Source organism: Mus pahari, chromosome 1 (assembly GCF_900095145.1).
Source record: "Mus pahari chromosome 1, PAHARI_EIJ_v1.1, whole genome shotgun sequence".
NCBI lineage: Eukaryota > Metazoa > Chordata > Mammalia > Rodentia > Muridae > Mus > Mus pahari.
The window spans coordinates 143,852,153-143,876,937 of record NC_034590.1 but is presented as its reverse complement, the minus strand read 5'-3'; the positions used below and the strand labels follow the sequence as shown (position 1 = coordinate 143,876,937).

Here is a 24,785-nt window from a genome sequence, read left to right as displayed (position 1 = left end):
TCAAAAGTTATCCCCTTTCCTAGTTTCCCCTCTGAAATGCCCCTATTCCTTCCCCCTGCTCACCAACCCACCCACTCCTGATTCCTGGCCCTGGCATTCCCCTATACTGAGGCATAGAGCTTTCACAGGAGCAAAAGCCTCACCTCCCATTGATGGCTGACTAGGCCATCCTCTGCTACATATGCAGGTGGAGCTATGAGTCCCACGGTGTGTTTTCTTTGGTTGGTGGTTTAGTCCCAGGGAGCTCTGGGAGTACCGGTAAGTTCATATTGTTCCTCCTATGGGACTGCAAACCCCTTCAGCTCCTTGGGTACTTTATCTGGCTCCTTCATTGGGGACCCTGTGTGTGCTCCGTCCAATGGATATCTGTGAGCATCCACTTTTGTATTTGTCAGTAGCCAGAGAATCTTATCTTTTTACCTTTCACTGTTAAAAGTATCTGTACGATGCCCTACTATGTGTCAAATGCAGTTCCGTGGTGATCTCATGAATCCTTACGATAGCGCTTTGAAATAAAATATCTGCATTTTGTAGATCTCGTGTGCTAGAGGACATTTGCCTGACGGATCCCGTGTGGTACTGGAGCTGGGCTCTTCTGCTTGTCAGGAAGACCACAGCATCTTCACATGACTCTGTCTTTTGTCCTTGATGGAGACCATTCTCAGGCAAGGTCAACACTTGCCTACCCAGTTCCAAGTTCAGGTGATAGTTTATCAGTTACAACAGTGTTTCTCAACCTGTGGGTCTCGACCCCCTTTGGGAATGGGGTGTTGACCCATTCACCAGGGTTGCAGATTGGATATCTTGCACATTAATTATTTGTATTACAATTCATAACACTAGCAAAATTACAGTTATGAAGTATCAACAAAAATAATTTTATGATTGGGGGGGTCATCCAACATGAGGAACTGTATTAAAGGGTCCCATCACTAGGAAGGTTGAGAGCTGATGGTCTGGAGCGTCTACTCTAGAAAGAAGATGTACTTTAAACTTCTAGGTGAGTTTCAAGTGTTGCCCCTGGCATCTTCTTTTAGAGCCTATGTTATTTTGGCCAACTTTCTTAGAATCTCAGCTTAAAATTTCTTCAAGGACAAAATGGCTATGCTCCTCCTAGCCATGTAGGAAGAACTAGAAATAATGTAGATGAAATTACAGTCAGTTGTAAACCTCTATGTGGGTACTGGGAATTGAACCTGGGTTATCTGGAAGAATAGTTAGTGCTCTTAGCTGCCAAGCCATCTCTCTAGCTCCAAGGTAAATGATTTTGAAGACATAAATACAAATTATTGAGAGATTGAATTCAAATGATTTCATTAGGTAACATTTTAGTTACATCTTTCTGAGACTCCTTGGCTTGTATAAAAATACTTTCTTGCCAAATTGAAGGAACTTTTTTGGGGGGGATGCATGGATGTGTGTGTGTGTGTGTGTGTGTGTGTGTGTGTGTGTATGTTGAGACAGGGTTTCCCTGGCTGTTCCAGAACTAGCTCTGTAGAACAGGCTGGCCTTGAACTCAGAGATCCACCTGCCTCTACCTCCCTCCCATGTGCTGGGATTAAAGGTGTGTGCCACCATCACCTGGGGTGATGGAGAGTTTCTCATTACTTGTATTTAATGCAAAAAAAAAAATCTGTGATCTTATTTTTACTAGAAATGCAGATTATTATATAAAGTTGCCATTTCCACCTTAGAAACTGGATTAACTAACTCTGCAAAGGACATCTTTTTTATAGAAAACATTTAATTTTAAATAGAAACACTAAAGGAAAACTTAGTTGCAGTATACAATAGTTCCATCTTACAGGTGAAAATAGGAAAAACAAAGGCTGTTCTCTGGTAGAAGAACTGTTGGTAGAGACTTTTGGTTTTAGTTTTGAGTTTAGCTGTGAGCAAGTTCAGCCTTCCCCCACCCCTTTATCATCACAGAAATAAGGTAGGACCACACTGTGAATCCATCAGGAAGAAAACAGGCTCTGCATTTACCCTGTGTCTAGAAGTGGCCTTACCCCCATGGTCAGTGTGTGGTACTGGCTCATCTCCATCTGCATTCTCAAGTCTACAGTGTCCTGTGACTAATATGCTCCATCTGTCTGGGTCACTGCTGTGGAGTACTGTCTATTTGCAGCAGTGTTGTGGCCACAAGGAAAGCTTTCCCTTTTGTTGGTTGAAAGCTTTCCCTGCAATTAGCAAAACAAGCATGCCTCTTAGAGCGAGCCTGGAAAGGCAGCTAGAGTCCACTGTACACAAACATGTTGGAAAACAATTTGGCTTTGCTTAGAGCAGTGAACTTGTGTGGGGCCCCTAGCCTTGCCATCTTTCCCTAGGTAGAGCCTGCAGAAACTTGCCACGGGTACCAGGGGACAAGTGCCAGAATATTATGGCAGCATTATTCACAACAGCTGGAAATTGAAAACTCCCAGGATCCTCAGCAGTAGAGTAGCACTGGGAATTGTGAGCCTCTTCCCACAGTGAAAAATGTGGAATGGTGGGGAAAAAAAGGGAATGAGGCGTAGCCACATGAATCAACAGGGATGAATCTTGGCATTAGATTTTTTTTTTTTTTTATTTTCTTTATTTACATTTCAAATGCTATCCCGGAAGTTCCCTATACCCTGCTCCCCTACCCACCCACTCCCATTACTTGACCCAGGCCTTGCCTTGTGCTGGGTCATATAAAGTTTTGGCATTAGATCTTAAAGGAGAGGAAATCTCAGGAGAAAATGTACAGTGTGTTTTCTTTACATTGGATACAATACTCATATTGAGAATATGTATGTTGTGAGACCATAGAGAGAAACAAAGGAATGACTGGTTCAAAACTCAGTCTAGTGATACGTCTTCATGTTGGGGAGGTGCCGAAGAACGAGCAGAGAAAATGCAGTCAGAAAGTGCACACACATGGCCTCCCAAACAGAAGCCTACATCATGCGTGTTCTATTTCAGTACTCATCATTGCATGACAGTTACATTGGAATTTTCACTGAACCCCGAGCGTGATCTCACAGCTTCCATGTGGGGGTCAGGAGTGTGGGAAGGGGTTAACTGGATGGTTTTGACTTGGGGTCTTTCGGAGTTGCAGTTCGGGCCACACCTAGTGTTGGGATTAAAGGCCTGCACCATCACCACCTGGAGATGTTTATTTTTATATAGTAATCATACAATTATCACTTTAAATGAAAATGTCTTACCAGTCAGTATAGGGTGGAAAATGTCTCCAGTGTGAAATGCAGCTCCTGGGTGGGAGAGCCTGCCTGATGAGCTTGCCCCTGTAGTGGGGCAGTGGGAGAGGAGGAGGAGGAGGAGGAAGAAGAGGAGGAGCAGGAGGAGGAGGAGGAGGAGGAGGATTGGACTTCATTGACACCTGTTATCAGGCTAGGTGATAGAGATGGGACTACAGGTCTCTAGATTTCATTTTGTCTGCCTCTACATCTGGCAAAAAATCTGGGACTTCTGATTTTGAAGAGTCTTCAGAACACAGATAATTATGAAGTTAACATTCCGTATCATACCCAGGCCTCCTCTATTGCTGCCTGTAAGAGAATGGAGAAGCAGTTCACACTTCTCTTCCTAAACTCTACAAATGAGAGTGAAGCTGGAAATGGCCTAGGGAAGTCAAAATGGGATTTTTTTTCTTCGCCTTAAGAATTTAAGTATCAGTGGCATTCTCTTTCTTATTTTAATATTAACAACTTTCAAGTTGTTAACTTATTTGCTTAACTTTCCACCACCCAAAATCTTTGAGTGAAGATAGAGGTTTCTAGAAACGACCTTATGTATTTCCCCCTTTAGTTTTGGGTGGTTGTAGAAGTGGCTGCTTAGAGAGTATTCCTAGGGGTCCTGGAACTCACGCAGTTTGTGAGTCTCCTTTGTGAACCCCAACATCTCTGGAAGGCAGTCCAAGCCTCAGGTGAGGAGGCCACTGTGTCTCTCACTGTTTAAGCTGACTAGTGAAGAAGGCAGGACGGCGCACCCACAAGCTCTCCCTCCTCGGGCCTTCGCTCACCAGTTAAGCATCACCTGCAGCCACTGTGTGCAGACATGTGCTTAGCAGAGAGGCCCTTGCCACCAGCGCACACACGGAGAGTTTGTGTTCTCCCCTCTGCTTCTGGGCTTCACGTGTGGGCTGAGTCCGTGCTGCTGTGTTGCAGCATCCTTTCCCGTGGGTGGAAAGGAGAGTCCACCAGCAATGGCTTCCCTCGATTGTGGCAAAGACAAAAGTGACCCGTGTTCCATGTGACGCTTGTTGTTTACTTCAGTTAGGCAGACGCTTTTGAGAAAAGGGAGGAAAATGAATTATATGTATAAAATGCCAAAAAGACACGAAGGTTATTGTGTCTACATGGAAGTATAATTATTAGTAGTAATTATAGTAATTGTGGTGATTACGGGACTAATGGTACTATTAAACATGATTGTGGATGTCTTCTCTTAGGAAACATGTTGTAGCACACACCCGCTCCATCCCTCAGGTGAGAGCGATGCTTGGCCTTTTGGCTCCGGGCTGCTTTTCGGAAGAGCATCATCATCCCTGGGGCAGAGCAAACCGCGTGTAGTGAGACAAACTCTGATTCAGAAGTCGAAAGACTTAGATAGGGATTTAATTTCCGTTATTTTCTACCTGAGTATCTTTCTTAGATACCTTCTTTGGCTCTTAGTTGCTTTCTCTAGAGAGAGGTTGGTAAACTCACTGGGAATTGTAGGGGAAGATTGGGTGGGTTAGGAACCTCTAATGCAGAAGACCCGTGGTAACACTTAGGTCATACCCAGCTGCCTGTCTGGGGAGCATATAGTTGGACTTAGGATAGGCCGGGTCTGGCTATCTTTGCCTCAGAGGAATTGAGGAAGACCTGGAGTTTCACTGTGGTTTTTGATTGTAAAAAGAAAACAAAACTGATATGTATGATCTCAGAAATTCAAGGTCAGAAGGAGGCCCAGGCCAAAGCCTGAAGGTTGGGCATGATGGCCATGATTAATAACTAATAGCCAAGTGTGGGTGGCTGGTACCTTTAACCCTGGCACTCTGAATACAGGCTGGGAGGGTCCAGAGGAACGAGCCAGCCTTGGCTATGTATCCAGACATGGCTCAAAACAAACAATAAGAGAAGGTAATTAAGGACATGAAGTAATGGCTATGTTAATTAGCTGCTTGCAGTAATAGTTACTCGATGTATACATATGTATACATATGGCAGAATGTCACTCTATATCCTAATCAAGGCAGTTTTTGTCAAGAATACCTTAAAATGAAGCCAGAGAGAGAGGAGGAAAAAGAAGTTCATGGTTAGGTTGCTTTGATTCTAAGAGAGTGAGGGAGGCTGGAATCTCCCATGGTCAATATGGGATTGTTTTCTTTTTCATATTTTCACTGTTTTTTTAAGATATAGCAATATTTTCATCTCAAGGCTTGTCATATATTAAGTACAGCTACTGACTGAAAGAACATTGCCTTCATATTGTTCCTTGAGACTAACACGTCGCTTGCTGTTGCTTGCAGGGTGAAGGCAGAGAGAACGGTGCCCTAGGACAGACTTGGCCATTTGATTCTGTTTAGAAGATAGCCACTGACACGGAAGGTGAGTAGAGTCTTGTCTGCAGCTTTATACTATGAGTTATTCTCAAGCCTGTTGGAGAGTGGACAGAACGGACCGTGTGCCCAACACCCACATTTGAATGTTGTTAGCATTTTGTTACTTTTTTTTCCTGTTTGGGTAGGTTTGTCCCCTTAAAAAGCATTTTGATTATTTTTGTTGAAATACATGGGAATATGTTGCAAATATCATGGCATTTTCTCCTAAATGTTTAGAGCTTCTAAAAATAATAACAGCCTCCCATGAGTGGCATTTCAGAACTCTCATAAATTATGTGACCAGATCACATAAGTAAACACAAGAGTGTAACAGAAATTGTCTCCTTCCATAATTTACAGAAATAAAAAGGTTTTAACTGTATCTAATTCGTGGGAAGCTAAGCAGTCTGGATTGGGTTGACAAGAGCCATGTGTATATACAGGTATGGTGTTGGCCCTGCACTAGACAGACTTCTTGTGCTGAATTCTTTTCCTGTAAGTGCACCTCCCTAACCCCGGTCGACCTTGGCTGCCGTTTGGTTGGTTGGGTGAGAGGATGGTGGTAACAGCCCTCCTCCTGATGAGCCTTCAGGGGTAAACCAGCCTCTGTGATCTGCATGACCAAATGTTGGTTAATTAAGAAAAAAAATGAGAACATGGAAAGATCATGAGTGGTCATATAAAATCGATAATAATAATGTTAAAGTCAGTACCAGAGAGGCTAGAAATGATCCCGAGCTAGAAATTTTCCATGAAGGACTTGTTGGACTTTATAATCTTATAGTGATTGTAGTTACAAGTCATTAAACATTAGGTCTGATTGCAGTTCTGAATTCCAGGCTTTTCATAACTACGTGCATTATAAATATTTAGTTCAAGGTAACTTTGCAAATCAAACATGCATATATATATCTCCCTTCTAGAAAAAATCATCTCCCTTCTAGTAGATACTGTACTGGTCCCTTGATTTGTAGCAGCATAAATACATTTTTCCTTTGTGTGTGTGTGTGCACACACACACACACACACACACACCCACACACGCACGCGCGCGCATGCGCCTGTGCGCACGCTTGTGCTCACGCTCGCGTGTGTAGTGTATAACTGAGATTATATTTTTATATGTTTTGTTACTGAGCCATCTACTACTCCTATTGTTGCACATGGTTACAGAATGCCCATTCTCATTGCGATCAAGCATTCCACTGTGAGGAAAGACCATGATTTATTGATTCTAGCAGATATGGATCACTTTAAGGGGTGCGCTCCTCCAGGCCACCTCCACAGAAATGGAGACTGAGTGAAGTTTATCTTTACCATGGCTCTAATGGAGAAGCAGTGGGACATCCAGCCTTGGCCCAGCAACTGCTGCTTGTGAAGAAGTCCTGACTTGACGGAAGATGCAGGCACACGGAGCTCTGTGTGGTTTCTTCTGTCCTGCCATGACTCCGACTGCTCCTGTGACTCTCTGCTGGCACTGGTCTCTGTGTCCTCCTCTGCCTCTGTCATTCTGCAGTGTCCCCAGGCCGACTGCAGACTCTCTCACACAGGCCATCAGTGAATAAACAGTTAAAAGCTTAGTGGGTGCTGCTGTGAGGCATTAGGGGGAAGAGAATGGCAGCTGTGCCTTGTACCTGAGAGCCTGTGTTGTGCTCATGAAGTCACAGTTGTGGACACAGAGGAGTTGAACTCTGGAGTTCAGAAAAGTAAATTCAAAGGCATTCATAGTCCAAGCTGGAAACAGGGATTCAATGAACAGGCAATTGGCAGGCACTGTGGAGATTTGAGTATATACCCCTAACCAAGTATATCTGGCTCAGTTTAGAAGCAGGTTAGGGCTAGAAGAATATATTATAAGAAAGCATTTCCTATGGGAAAATGTTTTTATTGCCAAATTGTTTTTTTAAATAAAGTTTTATTCAACTATGGTCATTCTGCTTTGCTAACAAATTGTGTTATGTAACAGTAGAACCAGGGTAACTAGTTGCAACAAATGATCGTATGGCTCACAGAGCTGAAAATATTTATGACCTGCTTTTTTTTTTTTTTCCAAAATACCAGCTCCTGCTTTATGTCATTAAAGCAAAGATATAGTAAAGATATCTATGTGGTCATATAAGAATCTAAGCTTATCAAGTTTGTTTATTCATTCATCTAACAATATTTAAAGTGCCACCATATTTTATGTACAAAATGATGATAATCAGGTAAAGTTTGTGCACTTTTTAGGAGGTGCTTGAGAATTTAAAAATTCCATTCTAGGTTTGTGTTTTCTATGAGGCATAACAAAATATAGTATGGAAACAAAACTGTCAGTTTCTCAATTTAAAATTAATATATCAAGTTTCAATTAGTTTTTATAAATTTGATAATATAGGTGCTCTATACAATCCAGTGACTACCTTAGTAGGAAGACCGACCGTGTAGTGTGGCATAAACCAGTTCTAACAGCTTTAAGACCCAGACCATTTGGGCGGCGATTCTAGGCTGTGTGAAGGCTGCCTGGCCTGAGAGAGGGAGGGGAGCTTTTGGCATGTTCATCCCAGCAAGCCGAGCTGGCCTCTGTAATCATAACAAACCAAGATAATACCGGGTGGAATGTAGAGTAACAGATCGGTCTGTGTTGGAATGCTTATTCTTCCTGGCTCAAGGTCATACATGATTATTTATGTTTATTAGGAGTCCGTAGACGTCCCCACAAGGAGCACAAAGCAATGGCTTTTATAGTTCTCTAAGAAATATCATTCGTTGTAACCTAGTTAGCAGTTTTTATAAATGCTTTCGTGTCTTTTATTGGGGACACTTGGGCTTTCATGGTCTGCCCTCTCACCACCCCACCACCTGTGACTGTCCTCAGACCAGCTAGGATTATGTCAGTGAGCCACCAAAGACCACACAGGCTACACTTCCTTCTTTCAGCCTGGGTGTTTATTGGGATGTTGCAGTTGTAATTATTTAGCACTGTGCTAAAATCAAGGGGTCAGTAAAGCTTAAAGCTCTCCGTCACCTCTGGAGTCATCCGACCACAAATGAAATGCTTTTTTCCCCACTTGGAGGCAGGGGCATAGGTGGGCAACAGTGCTTCCCTCTGCAATCTCAAGATTTCTGAAGGGACCACGGAGAAGGACGGTCTGGGAATAGTCGAGTGAGTGTGTGAGGTAAAGTCCACACTGGTTTGTTCTGCCATCAGACTTGAGTGCAGTTGATTGTCTTTAGCAGTTACAGTTTTCCCCAGAGGTGCACATCCTGGGGATTTGTGATGTGCTGCTGCTGAGAGGAGGTAGGTCTTACCAGATAGAGGGGCGGCCTGCTGGTGCTTCCTTCAGAAGCAATAAGTACAGCCCAGAGACCCTGCTTAACTTACTAAGGATGCACGTTGCTCTCTCTCTCTTCTGTAGGCTGCTCACCACACTTGCTTGTGCTCTGCCATTATTGACACTGATCTGCACAAGGACCCACCATAACTGAGCAGAAGTTGGTGTCATGCTTCTGACCTTCAAGAACTATGAACTAGACAACGCTGTAGCTAAAATTCTCCCCCCTAGGGCTGGAAAGGTGGCTCAGAGGTTAAGAGCACTGACTGCTCCTCCAGAGGTCCTGAGTTCAATTCCCAGCAACCACATGGTGGCTCACAGCCATCTGTAATGGGATCTGATGCCCTCTTCTGGTGTGTCTGAAGATAGCTATAATGTACTCATGTTCATAAAATAAATAAATAAATTTTTTTTTAAAAAAAAGAGAAAAGAAAAAAGAATTCTCCTCGCTAACCCCCATAGCCTCAGCTGGCTTTGAGTTTTCAGTCCTTTTGTCTCAGTATCCTAAGTGACTTGGGTTGCAGGCTTGCACCACTGGCCTAGCCTAAATAATCATTTCCTGAAGAAAAATAAAAGCCGATAGGTAAAAATCACTTGTTCTGTGGCACAAGAAAGATGGCCTGTTCTATAACTGCGTGGAATTATCTCACCAAGAATGCGGTCCTTCGGAGGGTTGGCTTCCCCGGCCCATCTAGCTAAATTTTACTTTGTCTCTCTCTCTCTCTCAAGATTTATTTTCAAAAATAAAAAATAAATAAAAGTTCTGAAGTTCGTGTCAGTATGGCTCAGTAAAACAAAATGTGCTTCAGAAAGCATCAGGATGATTCTCTTGGCTGAATGTAACAGAAAACCCAATTCAAACTACCTACTTAGTGTGTAGGTAATGGAGCCCAGGGATGGATCTCTCTGAAAGAGGGGCCTGGCTGGGGAATCGAAGGGATATGAGGATCCATCTTGGCTGTGTGCTTGTGTGCGTGGAGACCTGAAAGCAGCTTCAAATTCATGTCAGGAAATGGCCTTTGGGGCTGTGACTTCATGTGTGTCTAGTGTGAGGCTGGGACTGGGCGCTAGCCTTGCTGCGTGGTTGAATTATCCTGGTCATGTGCTTCGGTAACTTTGAGGGTAACTTTTCTTTAGGTGGAGCGGAAGTGCAGACTGATGGACAGACAGTAGGTTAATGGTTGGTTGTTGCCTTTACTGATGCAGAAAGCTAGTTACCAGGAAGGTCATTCAGTACTAGCAGGTTCACTAATTGTGATGATAATTAACATGCATTTTATGGTTTGCAAAGCATTGAGGTGTATTCTTTTGTTTGAACTGAGAGAAGATATATTAGGGCTGCTGAATGAACATGTGATAAAGAACATGAATGAATTATAGGTGGGTCTGGCTGTATGAGCTTGACATGTTACTTAACCTCTTTGTGTCCATTTCTCTAACTGTTCGATGGGGTCAAAGGTTTTTACCCCTCAAGGTTCTGGGAAAGCTCAAATGAATGAGTATTTATGGGGCATTTCTAATAGTACCTCATGGTTGCTAGGCTCCCGATCCCCCAACATTGTGCTGACGTCCTCTCATGTGGCCCATAAGGGTCAATGTTGTCAAGTCTTGCCTTTGAGTTGACTTCAGGGCATTTGAGTTAATAATTAATGAAGGAAGCAGAGATGAGGAACCCATACAATGTAGATCTGCTTATAGAAGTGCCTTCCTTCCCAAAGGCCAGTGTGGCTACTCACTCTACCGAGTTGAGCGCTCTTCCTGTTCTGCTGATGTTGCTCCACCCTGGTGGGAAGGTACTTGAGTGGGGATGGCCAGGCACTTCTAGGGTTAGCGTTCACTCAGAAATGTTGGTCGCTTGTTTAATCAAATCAGAGCAGTAGATGACAGACACCCTTTGGGGGTGGGGTGGGATTCAGATGTGTCAGTAGGATGTTAGGTGTGCTAACCGTCTTAGGTTTGGACTGTCTTATTGTTTCTTGGGCTTTTAGCCAGCTCTGTCTAGAGGGAGTCACTGTTTCCCTATTAAGAATATTTTTTCCACACTTGCTGAGAATTATTTTCTTTATAATGTAGGAGGCTCTCTCTTGGATTGCAGATGTTTCGGGAGGGTCATGTTGTGTTTTGAGGACAGCAACAAAGATTTCTTTGTATTTACTGCAGACTCAAGACTCTGAAAGCCGAAGTATTACTGTTAGTAATTTCCAAGGCAGCTCCCACATTTGTAGCTATCAGAGCAAAGAAAAACTTGGTGGAAAACAGTTTTGGCTCTCCATGCAGTGCTTTTAAGGAAAAGTGGTGTTAATCAGTATTTACAATGCGTATTTCATGGCCAGACTCCCAGTTCCCTTCATGACACTGCCCTACGGTACAGTTTCCACTGACGGCAACTGCCTGGTATGTGGGAGGAGCTCACATATGCCTTGAATGAGCTGTGCCTTTGCCTTGGGGGGTTTTATTATTTTTTTTAGCCTTCCTTTTGACAAGAGATCATTTACAATGACATACTGTCAGGAATTCCAGATGAGTCTCACATAGTGAGACTACACACCTAGTGTCCAAACTCTCCTTTGTTACTGTCTCTTTAACAGGAGGAGGTGGTAATGTTTGAGTATTAATTTCAACACCTGCTTTTATGATCATAATTGCATTCCAAATGTACACGTACTCAGAGGGTAAATGGATTAACTTCGAATTCTTTTTTTTTTTTTTTTCCCCTAGACAGGGTTTCTCTGTATAGCTCTGGCTGTCCTGGAACTCATTTTGTAGACCAGGCTGGCCTCGAACTCAGAAATCCGCCTGCCTCTGCCTCCCGAGTGCTGGGTAACTTCGAATTCTGTAGACAGATCCCGAACTTACCAAATGCCTGTGGGAACCGTAGTAGGTTCTTAGATTTAACTCTCCCCGACTTTATTCTTAGCTCCTGTGGAGCCTTTGCCTGGCTGAGCAATCTGGGATTATATATTAACAGTTACTTCATTGCTGTTAGCCTGGGAAAGCAGGGTCACCCTCATGTTCTGTAATCTCGGCAACAAAATAATATCGTTAGCTTCTATGGGCTGGGTAACACCTTAGCTCTTGTTTGATTATCCTGTTTGGTATTTTATCTTTTAAAACCTTAAAACATGTTTTTAGTTGAAACAAAATTATATACTTTTCCCTCTTTCCTTTCTCCCAAGCTATGGTCTGAGTCCATTGATTGTCTTCCCCATCCCCAAGTTGATAGCCTCATTTTCTTTGATTGTGCGAAACACTAATTGTATCACACAACTAGTTTTGCTTGCTCCCTAAGCTCTGTTGTCAATCATTTTGCTGTTTCATGAATTTGACTATTTGAAAATATGTATCACGTGATGGAACAGTGTGACGTGTAATAAGTGGTCCAAGTGAGAGAGGAACCCAGGTTCAATCCCCAGCAGGTTCCCTTCCTCTATACTCCCCAGCCTCTAGTCCCGAGAAGATGCAATATTGTCTTCTTTTAAAAGTGTAGGCTTTTGTTATTGTTGTTTTGTTTCTTTGTTTTAAAGGGTCCTGTCCCTTTATGCTATTCCTTATCTGGTGGTTTATCTTGTTTTGTGTAAATAGGACCCACGAATGCCTTGTTTAACAGCTTGGCTACATTGCATCTTGATTTAAAAAAAATCAGTCACTTTTTAAAGACATGTATGAATAACCACAGCTTTCTACAGGGGGTTCTGGCTATATTTTAACACATACTGCTTTCATCTTGAAGGACTCACACCTGGAGCCATCCCTTGTTGTGCTGTGGGCGGTGCTGTGGGCGGTGCTGTGGGCGGTGCTGTGGGCGGTGCCGTGGGCGGTGCCGTGGGCGGTGCTGTGGGCTTTCTGCTTCTTTCTTAGCCGGTCCCCTCTGAGTAGTCCGTGTATCATGCCTCTGATTGGCTTTCCTCCTTCCCCCAGCCCATATTCTGATTTTTCTTCTTTTACCTTCTAATTTTGCAAGCTTTCTAACAACTTGCAAATGGGAGGTAAGACTTCTGAGCTGCTGTATACCTGAGAGTGTGACACTCATGTATAATTGATTGCCTGGCTAGGTGTAGAGTTCCTGGCTGGAAATCACTGAGCTGCTGATAGGAAGGGCGTTGCTCACCTCCTAGCATTCAGGCTCCTTGTGAGAACACTAGCGCCTAAGGATTCTCAGTTCTTTACAGGGTCTCTTCTATTGTGTCTTTTGCGAAAGCATTCAGCAGTGTCACGCGATTTATTGATCACCTGCAGTGATTGGGACGTGCTTTTCGGTTATGTTTGTTTGTTTGTTTGTTTTTTGCTGGTGTCCAAAGAGCACCGTGATGATGAGTTTACCAAGGTGACAAAAACTAGGAGCACTTGGGAAGAAGAGAGCCTCCAGGAGGGAGGGAGTGGCTCCGGTTGGCACTGGGCCTACCTGTGGAGGATTTTCTTAATTGGTTAACTGAAGCAAGAAAACCCACCCTGAATGTGGGCTGCACCATTTGCTAGTGCGGGGTCTTGTTTAAGGAGAGACTTACTGAGCTGAGTACAGAGTACGATGTTTCTTCTCTCTACTGTTGCTTTGTCAAGTGGCTGTTTATCTTGAGTCCCCAGGCAGACTCACCTGCAGGGATGGACTGTAGGTAGCGTGGAGTTGTGAGCCAAATAAGCCCCTGCTCCTGTCTGCATCTGGGCCAGAGCACAGGAAGGCACGGAGTTCACAGCACCAGGAAGGAGATGCTCATTCCTTTTGTTTTTATGTTCCGTGCTGCAGTATTGGCTTCCCCCATTGTTTATTCAGCTTCCTTCTGGACCTGCTGTAGGATGTTTGACTTGTCTCTGAAAGCCTCTTCCCAAGGATAACTTACATTTTTCTTGGAACCCTTCTAAAGTTGTTAATTTATCAGGTTTATTTTATTTTCTGTTGCTAATAGCCCCTGAGTGTTCTCATAAACTAAGTAGGTATTCAGAGATTAACTTTTTACCTTTGAAATTTTATTTTTCTGCACCATTTTTTTTGCTTCAAGTTGCACTTTCCCCACTTTCTCTTTCACATTAGATATTTTATATGCCTGATGGTTTTGGAGTCTGTTTCTGAGGCAAATGGAGCTCCACATATTAGAAGATGTGTCTTGTTTTCGTCCGCTAAGTCTATTGTCTTCATTTTCCACCTTTAAAACATCTTGAAGATTTTACTATCTGGTTCCTGCTATCTTTGTTCTAGAAGATTTATGCCTTTTTCAAAGAAATAATGGTTTTTGTATTGAGAATTTTGAAGAGAGGCACTAAATGTATTTGCTCATTTAACTTAATGTCCATTTGGAAGTATTAAAAACCCAAATCCAAACCAAATAAGCCAACAACAAAAGGAGGTCAGAGTTTGCAGCATCAGGCTTTGGTCAAACACACTTGCAGGGCGAGCATCCATTCTAACTCTGTTTCAAGGTGTGGTATACGTTTAGATGGTCCCAGGAGAATACTGGCTTTCTTGTTAAGTCAGCAACAGCTGCCTCGCCTTTTTGGGCTCGAGGCTTTTTATGTCAGGGCCTTAAGTACCAATAAATGTGTAAATGATAATTGGGCGTCCTGATTTTAAAAAAAAATGCTTAAAAAGATTCTTATTGATGTTTCTAAAAGGAATTTTCTAAGGGCTAAGCATATAATCCTTAGATTAAAATGCAGCAGACACATTAAGTTGTTTCCCATAAAAAGCAGAATAATAGACTTTAAATCTATTTGCTACTGGCCACCCACAAAGGACATTCCTGGCCCAAAGAGATTAGACATAAATACAGCCCAGGGAGCTGGGCTAAATTTGTGAGTTTTATTCATAGTGAATGCTCCCACAAAGCATGCAGTCTCAGACTACCAATGGGTAGGGAAAGGAGTTCTACCCTTAATCCTGAGAGCAGGTCTCTGCATATATGAAGCAGCTTTAGGAGGACAGAATGTTTTTATTTATTTATTTATTTATTTATTTATTTATTTATTTATTTATTTATTATAGACTAACTGGCCATGGATAATTTCATAATTCTCCAGCGATCGATTCAATTGCTTCCTTTCTCCCTGAATATGGGGTGTACCCACTGTCTACATCCACGCACAGCTGTTTGGAGGAATGCTTTGGCATTTTGTAGTAAGATATGCTTCTGGCCTTGGCGGTCACTAGATAATATGCCTTGTTTTCAGAAGGCTATGGTGACATGCAGCAGCCACTCCTCAGTGCCTGTCTATCACTTCCATACCCAGACAGACAAGGAAACCCTGTCTCCATGCTGATGGCTAGGAAAACTTGCCCATCCATGTTCCTTCCTTTTGGATGTGTAGGGCTGGGTCTACTTTCCATCTGAAACGGCCTGGACACAACTCTGGGAGCCTGTGCTTCGAAAGTCACTCTTGTCTTTTGAAGACTCTTACAGTCCAGCAATATTTTTAGCCGAAATAAATATAAATAAAGCACAAATTCTTGCTTGTTAAGAAAGGGACCTTCGTTGTTTAATTAGTGACTCCTCTCTTGCTCTGGACTTCTCTGTCTTTGTCACACCCTTCAAGCCAGCCTCCTTGTTTCTTTCTATGGTACTGATGTGACCCACCTGAGCTGTGCCCACCAGGACCTTTGGTGCTAAGAGGGGGCCCTGTGGATGGTGACACACTAGCTGAGCCGTGCTTACCTTGGACTTCTGCGTAGTGCCACCTGTGGGTTATTGCTGCTTCTGCCATGTATGCCCACTTTCAGAGTCTTGGCCCCAGTAGCTCCTTGGCTTTCTTCAGCTTATCTGAAGAAGCTTGCATTTTCAAAAGACTTCCGAATTCTGAGGGCCAGCAAAGGAAAAACGATCTCTCTTCTCCTTCTCCCCTCCCCACCCCGTCTCACTGAGGAGGAGTACTATTACAGTTGTGTGCAGGAACCACCACTTTCTGATCTTGCTAGAATTAGTTCATGCTCAGTGCTTAGAGCCTAGCTTGGCACTATTTATAGATTCCTGGATAAGGAGCCAGAGAACCACTAAAGACAATTTCCAAGCACATTTCGATTCTGTGCTTGAGGGACAACAGTTATTAAAATTTCATCCTGTAGCCAACATGATGTTGGCACTCAGTGTTTGATAACTGTTATTTGTATTTCTTAACGAATTTCAGTTGGCTGAAGGTGTGTGTGTGAAGAGAAAGAGAGGGAGGGAGGGAGGGAGGGAGGGAGGGAGGGAGAGAGAGAGAGAGAGAGAGAGAGAGAGAGAGGAGAGAGAGATTATTGCATAATGGGGTGACCTCAAAAGTGCTACCAGGAAATAAAGGGGTTAAATTTGCGACACAGATTCTGATTAAAGAAAAAAATATGTGAAGTACTATGAGACAGAGAATAGCTTTGTCATTTGTCACTTGAGATTGTCATGAATAGACCCGTCATCTGGTTGAGAATTATCTACCCAGTTTCTCTATGAGAAAAATTGTTCTCAAGCAGAGGGTGAATGAAATATTCTGTCCATTGTGGGACGCCTCCAGCATGTGGGGGGGGGGGATAAGAGAAAGGGTGGCATTTATGGAATTTGACTATTCTGCCAAAAGGGGAGCGCTCTCCAGCTGCAGCTGTGATGGTTGCTGGAGGAGAGCTGGGACAAGAAATTCGAATCTACAGAGGCTCTAAGATCAGTGCAATTGGTAGGATATCTTAGACATTGCTGGCATTTCTTTAGATCCCTGTGTGGATGCCCTAGTTAGAACATTGTTTGGGTGATGATTGTTCTCCATAGTAAGATGAATAAGAGTTGGGACAGGGGAAAGAAGGTACTTGTTATTGTAGTCAAGGTATGTCTGGCTCACCTCTATGTTCAGGTCCTGTAAGCACTCTGGGAGAAATTCTTAGTCTTATAATCACTCTTGAGCCAAGGGCCCCAACCTGGTTCCTATGAGATGATCCATTCCCACATGCAAGCTCTGCATGGCAGATCATTGTTCTCATATTGTCGAGGCCAGGGGATGACTTCTTGCCAGACAGTTCTCTTCTGCTGCTGAATGTACTATGGACTGTGTTGGATCATCCCGTGTGGCCAGCAAGTGCTTTGACTCAACGAGCTGAACCATCTATTGGCCCTTCTTTAGGGTGGGTCTTCCCTTCCTAACAGGCATGCCTGGGGACTAAGCTAGGTGATTAGTGGCCAGCAACCATCACAGAAGGGACACATGGTGATATTTGAAGTATGTAAGTGAAAGAGTTGGATGTTCGAAGCCGAAGGTAGAAACACCACTGTAAAGCAGAATTCAGAGACAAAGCCAGAAGACATTCAATTAAATAAATTCTTTGGGAGCCATCTTTCCTTTGAATAGCTCTGTGAATAGGAGCTACAGAGAAGGTGTTCTAGTGGAGGAATTACATTAACATGTCACCATGCATGAGAACCACTTCTGTACTGTCATGGCTTCAGTTACTGTTAGAAGGACTGATACAAATGTCTCTATTTTTACTGTTGACAATAGGATTCCTGATGTAGTGCGTGCTGTCCTTGAGCTTGATATAGTTCTGCTCTTGCCTCTCAAGTGCAGGATCGCAGTTATGTGTCATCATGCCCTTCATTTCAGTCTTGATGGACTGCTCCCACCGCTTCTGTAGAGTTCCCGCCAGTGACATACCTGATAAACCATCTTGCTTGGTCTTGATGGGCCCCTGTCACTAGGATGAGATCTGTTTCCTTTGGTCTGATCAGCCCCATATTTGTGTGTGTGTGTGTGTGTGTGTGTGTGTGTGTGTGTGTATGTAAGGAACAGTCACAGGTGATAAAGGGTCAGTGCCAGAAACCTTTTTGACCAAATTCAAGCCGTCAGAAATGTCCCTGGAGTCCTCCAAGGCTTCGGTTCTGTCTCATTCTGTGGCGATTCTTAGACTGTAGGAATGCCACGCAGAGGACTTGGTTAGATGTCACACTACTTCAGAATGTCAGCTATACAGCAGATTCAAAGCTCTACAAGATTTCTGTCTTGTAAGATAGAAAACTTACAAGTGCAAATGTCTAAAGAATGAATACTTTGAAAAGCAGGTACCTGTTAGAGCCGTTTTCAGTGGACTTGATGGTAAGTGCTTCTGCTAAGGATGGACAAGATTTAGACCAGCTCTGGATAGAACACTGAAGGAAGTTAACTGACAAAACTGTTCACTTTCATTTCATATAGGATTTTAAGATGAAAATGATCATTGGTATGTAATACACTGTCTGTAAAAATTACCCTAATTTTACTTTTATGAAAAAGCTTAAATTTTCTATTGAAAGAATGATATAGCTTGCCAATTTTAGGTTGTTTGTTTGTGTGTGTGTGTGTGTATGTGTGTAACTCCCATTTCATCTTGCCTGTTTCTTTTGAAGGGATGTTTGTCAAGGGCCTGTCTACATCTGACTGGATGATCATATGCTTTCTGACTAAAAGTGTGTTTACATATTGTTTCAGTTTAGTATTATCTTAGTTGTATAACCAAGGTAACTTTTTTTTTTTTTGGCTTTTTGGAGACATGGTTTCTCTGTATAGCCCTGGCTGTCCTGGAACTCACTCTGTAGACCAGGCTGGCCTCGAACTCAGAACTCTGCCTGCCTCTGCCTCCCAAGTGCTGGGATTAAAGGTGTGTGCTACCACCGCCTAGTGCAAAATGTGTAGCCCAGGCTGGCCTCGAACTCATGATCCTCCTGCCTCTGCCTCCTTCAGCAAATCCTACTGGCGTGTGCCACCACAACCGACCCAAGGTAACTTTTAAAGGCAAACTGTCTTATAGTTTTAGAGGTTTAGTCCAATCTCATGGTGGGGGAGCATGGCAGCATGCAGGCAGATGTGGTGCTAGAGGAACCAAGAGTTCTACACCTCCATCTGGAGGAGCCAAGGAGGAGATTTACCTTCCACACAGGGCAGAGCCAGAGCATAGGAGATCTTAAAGCCCACTTACACAGTGACACACTTCCTCCAACAAGGCCACACCTCCTAATAGTGGTACTCCCTATGGCCAGGCATTCAAACATCTGACTATGGGGACCAAACCTATCCAAACTACCACACATATATATTATGTATTCTGAATCCTGTATTTTGAACCATATTTGCTTGGATCCTGGAATGAAACCAATTAGGTGATTTTTCTGAATTTAGCTTGCAAAAATTTTATTAAGAAAATTTGCATCACTGAGAGGTGGTAGAGCAAACCTTTAATCCCAACATGTGGAAGGCAGAGGCAGTGGGATCTGCTCTGTTAGTTTAACATTAGCCGGGTCTACAGAATGAGTTCTAGGACAGCCAGGGCTACACTGATACCCAATCTTAAAAACAAGAAACAAACAATAAAACATTGTATCAGTATTCATGGAGAAAATTGGTGTCAGGTTTTCTCTGTTGTTGAGTCTTTACCAGGTTTCTTATGAGAGCAGTGCTGAGCTTCAGGTGTGTCTGACAGGGTTCCTTTTCGTTTTATTCTGTGGAGAGGTGTGAGTGTTAACTCTTGTTGAACGCTTGGTAGGATTTGCTGGTCCATGTGTCTGGCCTTGGGCTTTCTTGGTTGGGATACTCTGCTTAGCAGCTTCCATCTGGTTCTGTTGTGTGGATCTGTTTAAGTTGTGTAGCTGCTCATGATAGTGTATGTGTGTCTAGGAATTGATCCGTTTCTCTGGGATTTTCATGGTGTTTGGAATCTTAAGTTTTCAAAATACTATCCAATGAGCCTTTGGATTTCATTGTAATCTGTTGAAACTGCCTCTTTTTTTTTTTTTTTTTTTTTTAATTAATTTGGTGGTAGAGGTTTGTCACTGTTCCCCCTTCCCCTCCACCTCCCCAAAGGACTAAGCCTTTCAGTCTCTGCCTTACTGCTTTCATCTTCGGTTGCATTAATCTTTTTTTCTCCTCTTTATTATGTCTTGCTGTCTGCTGGTTTGGGTTTTGTATTATTCTTGTTTTTATAAGGCTTTAGGGTGCAACACCGGCTTATTTATTTGAGGCCTTCCTCATTTCTTTTGTGTAAGCATAAACTTTGTATTTTGTGTGTGTCTAAGTGTAAACTTTTCCTTGCCCTGGCCGTCTCTCAAAGCATCTGCTGGACTGTGTTTTCGTTTTCTTTGCACTCTAGGGATTTTTAAGTGTCCTTGTTTCTTTAATGACTCCCTGGCTGTCCATGAGCCATGTATTTAGTCTCCGTGTATTTGTGTAGTCTTTGCCATTTTGCAGGTTGTTGACTTCTGGATTTATTGCACTGTAACCTGAGAAGATGGAAGGAATGATGTCATTTCTTTTCTGTTTTGTCAAACTCTGAGGCCTAGAATGTGGTCTGCTTTACCCAGGGCTCCGTGAGATACTGAGAAGACCGTGCCTTGGGAAACCTTCGGATGCAGTAGTTTGTGTGTATCTGGTGAGTCCCTTGGATCTATGGTGTGATTTAGTTCTAGAGTTTCTTTGTGGATTGTTAGCTGGGTGACCTTTCAAAAGCTGTGGCCGTGGCAGTGAGGTCGGCCACAGTTATTGTCTTGGGACCTTTGAGACCTTTTATGTCCCTTTGCATTTGGTTTTGGAACTTGCCCATCCTTTTCTGTGCACTTTTCTAGGATCCTCTCATTTCCTTTGTAGGCTTCTGAAGCTGCTCCTCTTGCTGTCTCTTTGGAATCTGCTTTATCTTTATTCTCATGCTTCCTTTCCTGGCTCACACGGAGGCAGCCTTTAGCTCACCATCTTACCTAGAGGCAGTTTTTATTTAGAATAAACATGCCCTCTTCACCAAAACAGAACTTTACTTCTTCATATTTTTTTGTATGTAGAACTTCACATGATAGTTAGGCTTTTAACTCTTTATAATATTTCTCTTAGCAAAGATACAAGAATAAAAATCCTTTAAAAAAAAAGATTTATATATTTTCAGACTCACCAGAAGAGGGTATTAGATCTCATTACAGATGGTTGTGAGCCACCATGTGGTTGCTGGGAATTGAACTCAGGACCTCTGGAAAAGCAGTCAGCGCTCTTAACCGCTGAGCCATCTCTCCAGCCCAGGAATAGCAATCTTAAACTGTTTTTATACATTAGGAATTTATGAAAACCAGTTTGTAAATTATATTTATGAGTGGCTGAAACAGAAATCAATATGATCACCTGTCCACATGACCAAACTTTTCTGTGTTTATATTATGGTGTGCATGTATGTATATGTTTGCACAACTTGTGTGTGTGTGTGTGTGTGTGTGTGTGCATGCGCACTGCTGCATGTGTACATGTATGCAAATGCCTGTGGAGGCTGAAAGGCAACCTTGGAAACCATTCTTTAGGTGGTGACTACCTTGCATTTTGAGATAGGATCTGCCACTGGCTTGGAGCTCACAAAGTTTGGTAGGCTAGCTGGTCAGTGAACCCTTGGAGTTAGCCTTTCTCTCCCGCTCCGGTGCTGGGATTCCTAATGCATGCTGGCATGCTTTACTTTTGTGTTTTGGTTTCTTGAATATGGGTTTTGAAGCACAAATGCAAGCTCTCATGCTTTCACAGTGAGAATTGTGCTTGCTCTCCAATTCTGACATGGATACATTTTAAGGTAATGTTTACAAACATCTGTGGAAGAAACAGCTTTGTTTGGAAATGGCCAGGTCTTTCTCTATTTATTTGCTTGTTATTCTTACAGTGAACTCTTAAATGTTTGAACTTTTGCTAGGTCTGCCGTAAGATAAGGATCTTCAGTAACCATTGCTTTAAAGTCATCAGGTGATGAACAAAGAATGAACAGATCCCAGCCCCTACACCTTTAGGGCTACAATGCAAGTTCAAATGTTATTCAAAATACATCCACCGTCAACTCATGCCCCATATTTAGGTAGTGATTTTAGTGGCAGCACTCATTTGGTTCTTGGAATACCCCAACAGTAAGTGTTGTGGGATAGCTTATGATGCAGGCTGACCAACCCTTATGGTCGATTAGCCCACTGGAGTTCCTGTCTTTCTGGAGTGGAATATGTTCTTAGAATGGGGTCTGTTTTCGAAAGGGTTCCATCAGCTGCTGAGAAGCCCGTGCCTTCTGAAGCCGTTGGGTGCCGTATTTTATGTGAATCTGATGTGACTGTTTTTGTATCCAACAAATTACCCGTCCTTCTCCAGGACAATGAGTCACTACAGACATTAACCATTCCTCACCAGGACAGTCACTACACAGACTAACATTAAAAAATGGTACATCAAGGCCATTACATTAATTGTTCTGAATTTTGTGGTTTATAGAAGACTAGGCAGCTAGGATTCTTCTTAAGGCTCAAAGGGACCACGCAGACTTCGTGTTTCCTGTGGTTATCAAAGGTTATGGACGTTACAATAGAGATTTCCTAGCGCTTCCTCTTGGGGTACTGTACTTTGTGTCTCTTTCCACACCAGCCAATGTCCAAATACCTCCAGTGAACTCTGATTTGTCCCAAAAGAGTCCCCAGAATAAGGCCTATCAGATAAGTGACAAATGCCCAAAGCATCAAGGACAAGGCAAGACCCATGCAGCACTGGCTCAGTCCTTACCAAGGGCCAGCGTTTCCATCCGGTGAACTTCAAACACCAATTTCTCTGTCACTGAACAGTGGTAGAAAGTGGCAGAAGTTGGGAGACAAGAAGAAGTCTCTGGACTAACAGGGCCCCAGAAGCTGTGGGACAATGTCTCCTTTCCTCTGGGTCCCGGGTGGACTTACTGTCAGTGGCTGATGCTGAAGGCATCTTTTATCCTGGCTCCACCTGCCCAGGTTTTAAGTTGAGTTCTTTTAGGCAGAAGTCAAACACTGACCCCCATGAGCTCATAGGGAGTGGCATTATTTGAAGGGATAGGAGGTGTGGCCTTGTTGGAGGAAGTGTGTTACCGTTACCAGGGATGGGCTTCGAGGGTTCAGAAGCTCAAGCCAGGCACAGTGTCTTACTCTCGCATCCTTCTGCCTGCCGATCCAGATATAGCTCCTCTTGCACCATGTCTGCCTGACACTGCCATGCTTCCTGCCTTGATGATAATGGACTGAAATTGTAAGTTAGCCCCAATTAAATGGTTTCCTTTGTAAGAGTTGACATAGTCATGGTGCCTCTCCACAGCAGTAGAAACCCTAGCTTAGATGACTGCTCCTAGATGCCCGATGATCCACCCTATATGCTCATTCAAGAGATGGGTAAGAGCTGGGGGTAACTGAGTCGCTAAAGTGCGTTTTGCGCAGGTATGAGGACCTGAGACTAGATTCTTAGCAACCATGTTAAAAAACAAAAAAAACCAAAAACCAAAAAAAAAACCCAAAACCAAAACTCAGAGTGGTGTCAAGTATCTGTGATCTCAGTACTGTGGAGGCAGAGATGTGACAGGCAATCCCCGAAGCTTGCTGGCCAGTCAGTCTTACGGAATCGGAGTCGGTGAGCTCCAGGCTGAAGGAGACACTCTGGGTCCGACCCCAAATGCAGAGCAGTCAAGGCCCCTGCCTGCCGTGGATCTCTGGCCTCTGTGTATAAGCACGCACAGTGAGGAATAGTGGCAGAAAGCAGTGCAAGGGAAGTCTGTCCACATAGTGTGACGAGGGTGCTCGGAGAGGCCCAGGGCTCCCGGGTTTTCTTTCTTCTTAGTGGTCTAGGATTGGATCTGAAGTCCAGATGGATCTGTTCCAGTCAGGTGCTTTGCTGCATGGTGTTACCGCTCAGCAAGTTTCTCTGTTTGTGGCTATTATAGCAGGTGTCATGATTTTGATTCTACTTCCCTGATAATTTGTGATGTTAAACATTTTTTTCTCTTTTTACATACTTGGTCATTTTAATAGCTTCATTGGAATAGACATTCAGCTTCTTTTCAGGTATTCTTTATACAGTCTGCCTATTAACTCTTCATCACACATATGATTCTCCTCTTCTCCCACCCTATAGGTCCTGCTTTCACTTTTGTGAATGTTACACTTGTCATATAAAGCCTTTTTAATTAGACACCATTTTATTTACCTACTTATTTTTTTTGTGCATTTGATGTCATACTTGAGTTCTTTTGAAAGAAAGAGTTATTGTTTGAAATCTCATGATCAAATCTTGAATCCTTTTTTGAAGCAATGTTAAAATTTATGAAGGAAATGTTTTAATATAGTTTTAAGTGGGCAGAAAGAGAGAGGAGAGAGGAGGTGGGGAGGAGGGACAGACTCAAGAAAATGTTGTAGTATATATGGAAGGGAGTTAGAGCAAAGATGTAGCTGGCTGTGTGTGTGTGTGTGTGTGTGTGTGTGTGTGTGTGTGTGTATGTACACGCTTGCTTGCTTGCTAAGCCTCGTACATGCCAGGCAAGTATTCTGTGAGTGAGCCACATCCACAGCCTGTGCAAATTATTCTGAATAATTTTTGTGTATGATGTAAGATAGGATCTACCTGGATTCTTTTAATATCAGAACCACTGATTGAAGAGACTGGTTGTTCTCCATTGTACATTCTTGGCACCCTTTCTGAACATGAATTGACTCTCTCTCTCTCTCTCTCTCTCTCTCTCTCTCTCTCTCTCTCTCTCTCTCTCTCTGTGTGTGTGTGTGTGTGTGTGTGTGTGTGTGTGCATGTGTGTGACTGGCTTTATTCTTTGGCCTTTGGATTCTGTTCCAAAAATCTGCCCTATGCCAGCACAATCCCGTTTTGATTACGGTAACTCTGTGCAATGTGCTTGAAATCAAGTGTGATGTTTCCAACTTACTTTGTTTTTCTTTATGAAAGCTGCTTTATCTACTTGGGGTCTTGTAATTCCACGTGTATTGTTAGATTTCTTTCTCTATTTTTGTAAAAGACGTGTTTGAGATTTTGATAGGAAGTACAACACTTCTGTGGGTTTATTGGCAGTGTGAACGTTTAACAGTGTCAGTTCCTGTATTCCATGAACATAGCATGCCTTTCTCTCAGCAGTTTTTACAGTTTCCTGTGATGCGTGTGTCGCCTGCTTGACTAGACTTACTTTTAAATGACTTTCC

At 43.1% G+C, this 24,785-nt stretch overlaps 1 protein-coding gene across 4 annotated transcripts in view; it reads left to right on the top strand.

Moving 5' to 3' along the window:
• Positions 1-24,785, top strand: part of Sgms1 (sphingomyelin synthase 1) — a 257,314-nt gene that overhangs the window by 30,930 nt on the left and 201,599 nt on the right. For all 4 annotated transcript variants that reach the window (XM_029537492.1, XM_029537483.1, XM_029537493.1 and 1 more), the window contains exon 2: positions 5,498-5,576. The gene's annotated coding sequence lies outside the window, so the exon portion shown is untranslated. The remainder of the gene's footprint in view (positions 1-5,497; positions 5,577-24,785) is intronic.